Source organism: Lactuca serriola, chromosome 5 (genome assembly GCF_051521515.1).
Source record: "Lactuca serriola cultivar US96UC23 chromosome 5, Lser_US96UC23_V15, whole genome shotgun sequence".
Lineage (NCBI taxonomy): Eukaryota > Viridiplantae > Streptophyta > Magnoliopsida > Asterales > Asteraceae > Lactuca > Lactuca serriola.
In genome coordinates this window covers 248685277-248689811 of record NC_136412.1, presented here as the reverse complement: position 1 = coordinate 248689811, position 4535 = coordinate 248685277, and positions in this window count along the sequence as shown.

The window sequence follows — 4535 nt, the reverse complement described above, 5'->3', positions numbered from 1 at the left end:
TTAAAGATTTCTCTCTTTAGGTAGCGATAAAATCCACACCCCCAACGCTATTATTGAATTCTATCATTTTAGCTTTTCCTACAAAAGCTAAAATGTTATAAACAAGAAAAACGTTTTTTTTTTTTTTTTTCACACATGTTTATGTTTCCTTGGTAGACGTTTAATCAACCAAAATCAATTAAAAAACAAAAAGCCAAAGACATGTTTATATTGTTGTTTGTTAACTGTAGGGTTGTTCACTATTTGGATAAAACCGAATTGTCCAATTGGATAATTTGAATTGGACTATTTGGTTCAGATATTCGAATTTTTGGATTGATTTTCAACAAAACTGATTTATTATTTTGGATTTCGGATTGGTTTTGGTTTATATAATAAGAACCGAATAGTCCAAAAAAACCGAATAAACGTTTATTATTCATTTATTTATAATATATATCTATAGTTATCTATTAATTTTGTAATTTATTTTTTCATATAGGTTCAAAACATTTCACCCGATAAAAAACATCAATATGTATTATCTCTCAAAAGTTTTCTATCTATAAAATATTTAATTATAATATATCTGCTTAGTAGTTGTTTATAAATTTCAAATCACAACTAAATAATTTTTTTTTGCTTCTTGTGTAAAATTAGGTAATATTATAATTATATGTCGTTTTAAAATGTTTCGGTTTTTGAAAACCGAATTATAAAAACCGATCCAACTGAATTGTAATTGGATCGGATCAAATTGGATTTAAATTTAATTTGACTATTCGGATCCATGTTTTGAAAACCGAAATTAATTTTAATTCACTTGATTGGATCGGATCAAACCGATCCATCCAAAGTAACACTCCTAAATCAATTTATAAATATACTATTATATATTATATATTTGGTCCTTTGTGGTTTGAAGAAAAACCACCAAATATCATTTTGAGAAATTTTGGACACGAGGAGTCTTGAAATTTCATGTTTGAAATGAACACCAAGCTCATTTTGACCGACAATGTTAATTTTTTTAAGTTAAGTCATAAAATGATGTAGTTGTTCTTCCTATTACACGGACCATTTATGTAATTTGTTAATGCCATAGATCATTTATGTAATTTTGTCTACTATTTATTATTATTTTTATTTTATTTATTTTATATTTTTTGCAATTCATATTTTTTTTGACATTTTGTTCGAATATATTATTTGATATTTTATTTATATTTTGTTAACTTATATTTTCTTGACGTTTTGTTCGAATAAAATTTTCTTGTTTTTTTTGACGTTTTGTTTGAGTTCTTTATTTTATTTTATTTTTCATTTTTTAGAACTTTTGTTTGTTTTTTAGTTATACAAATTCTGATTAGCCTATGTATAACTTGAAACCCGTTTTGAGTTCCAGTTTAGTCTATATATTAATCTTATTAAAATGAATAGTTTTATATCTAATGTATATTAATCTTATTCACGTTTAAGAAACCTTTTACCCTTTTTTACAAAAAAATGTTTATAAAATGTTTTAGAAAAATAATAATTATATAACTTTATGTGACGTCTAGTTTTCAACATAAAATTTTCTTTTTTAGGACATACATAATATACTTCAAAAGCTCATTTTCATTAATAGATCATCGTCGTACATTTATTAATATAAAATAAAGTCTTAGCTGAAGTCTAAAAACATGTTTATTTCTTTGATGCGAGTACAGTTATGTTGGAGTATTTCCACGATTAGAAGAACAACTTAAAAAATAATTATTCAACAACTGTAAGTCAAGACTTCGTGAGTTCCCCAAAGTACCATATATAACAATACACCTACATGCATACAAACAATGGTTACGACCTTTCTCCGTTCTACCAATAATGTGTGTATCTGGACTCACTGTGTAACACCATTCCGTCATCAACATGAGTCTATACGCTCGCGGCCTATAGTCGTTCTGTTTTCAACTCCTTATACAAACATAATCATATCGAAATTCTACCAATTTACATGTACTTATTGTTCTACTAGCTCTTATATCGTAACATACATGAATTTATATTGTAATACATAGTATAATGAGATAAACATGGTCATTTGTTTCATGTTTTGGCACCTCTCTCTTTATTCTCTTTCCGAACCTCTCAAGATATTGTTTCCAAAATTTTGAGCAAGTTCGTGAAGCGCTGCAACATCGAAAAGCCCGACAGATTAGAGCTTTCAATATCGAAGTTATGCCCACATAATTTTTGGTTTTTCTCTAAGAGACCTATAATTTGAGTTATATTTGTTATGATTTTAGTGTAACTTATATTTGAAGGTTTGTATTAATCAGATACACTTCAATTATAAAGAACAAAAGTAAACTAATCTAAGAAAACAAAGAACATAAAGTAAATAACACAGGGAGCTCTCCAAATTGTCATTCACCAAGAAAAGGTTTGTCTTCACCAAGAAGACGGTTTATCACAAAGATAGTCACCAAGACAAACTCAACATTAGGGTTTACCCTAATGTTGATTATATACTAATCTATACAAGTATATCCCTTGATTGAAGGGATTGCATAACGATCCCCATCACAAGGATATCAGATCTACTATCTATTCTATACTTATCTATATCATTACTCAATATACAAAAGATTACATAGAATAACTATACTACACGCTGATATACTTGATACGCTGGCGTTGGTAGTGTTGTAGACGCTGATGCTGACAGATAGTGTATAGAGTGTTTGACTCATCAGATCATAAGATGTGACCTTACAATCTTCCCCTATCTGATGATGTCAAGACTAATCTTCTTCTTCAGTGTCATCAAAAGAACCATTGTAGAACTTTTTAGCTTCTTTCAAGCTCTCAGGCTGAACCCATCTGAATGCATCGATTTGAAGTTCACCTAATTTTCTACTAAGCTCCAGAGATATCAGCACACAATATTCTTTTTCCAGTTCAAAATGACTAAGTCCTTCTATGTGAAGATGAAACAAGTGTTTAATGGGAACAACAAGAAGATCGTCAGTACATTGAAAGCATATGTGATTTTGACTGTCAAGATAAAAAATGCCATGCTCCAGTTCTGGAATGAACGCGTACTAGACTAGTTTAACACCCGCTGGCAGTTCGTTTTTTATGTACCTACTTCCATAGGGAAGATGAAACTTGATATTCTTGGATTGTCTTGGAATGCTTGTTCTTCCTAAGGAGGATGGTCTAGATGGACCAGCTGATGGCACAAAGTTCAGCTTCTTGACTTTGCTGAATCACCAACTTCACCTCCTAAGCATGAATACCCTTTTGTTTGTCAATAACTTCTTGAAATTACATCCACTCGTTGTAGCCAAATTTAAATAGCTCACGAGCAAATACAACCTCAGTTTATTCATATCCAGTCTTCTTCCTAACCAAAGGAAGCTTCAATGACTCATTCCTTGGTTTGGTGCATCTTACTTTGATAATGGGATCAGTTTTTTTTTCTTCGAGTCAGAACGTCTCCAAACTTCTTCCTGTTGATCTGGTCATTAAGGTCTGAAACCTTATGTTTTTTCTCCACACTTTTATTGAAGAGCCGAATTTTCTTGACTTGATCGTTAGAGCTTTCATCAGTGGAAGCAAGATCTTGAGAAACTTGGGCAGACAGACGTTCTCCTTTCCTAGCTTCTTTATTTTGTCAAATAGCAACACTATTCTCAATCACGATCTCTCTTCATCAAAAGTTAAACTCCATATTTTAGCCAATTCATTTAGATAAAAAAATGAGCTTACTTCTCTTGGAAGGAGGAGGTGATTAGGGATCACCAGTAGCAAAAGAACTTCCAGCTTCAGCTTCATGAGCTCCCCCTGAGGTGGAAGCCTTCCTCTTTTGAGGATTGAGCTGATTAGACTCAATGTAACTATTAGTTCCTTGAGGAACCTCCCCCTCAAAGTATGAATCAGGGTAGATGACATTTAAAGGAACAACAAAAACATCAGCTTGTGGAATGAATCCAAGATCAAGAAACCCTTCATAATCATTGGTATCTGATTGATCACCAGTTTCTATAGTGGGATGATAGGTTGCTGTATCAGCGTCTAGAATGTCAGCAACAACAATTTCCTTTTGGAGGTCAGCTTCAACCCTTCCAGTTTCAGACATCCCAAGTTGAGATGGAGTTGGTGTAATCACCACCATTTGTATTTTCTAATCAGGAATCCCTTGAAGATTCTCCCCCTTTTTGGCAGCATCAGATTGATGAGGAGAACCAGGAGGTGGTGAAGGAGTGCGAGGAGGAGGATGAGGTGGTAGAGGAGGTATTGTAGGAAGATTTGAAGATGGAGGTGGACATGGAGGAGGATTATCACCTAGAGAGTTTAGTGGGGGTGTCATCAACAACCATATCATCATCAACCAGGGCCATAAGTCGCTTCATTTTGGCCACATCGTTTTCTAATTTAGTAAACCTCTTTCCCAATGATTGAGTTATTTGCACTATTAGAGAGAGTTAAAAAATCACAACAATTTGAAATTTGGAGCTAGATTCTTCCTGATCATCCTGATGAAAAGTAGCAGTCTTGATAGGAGT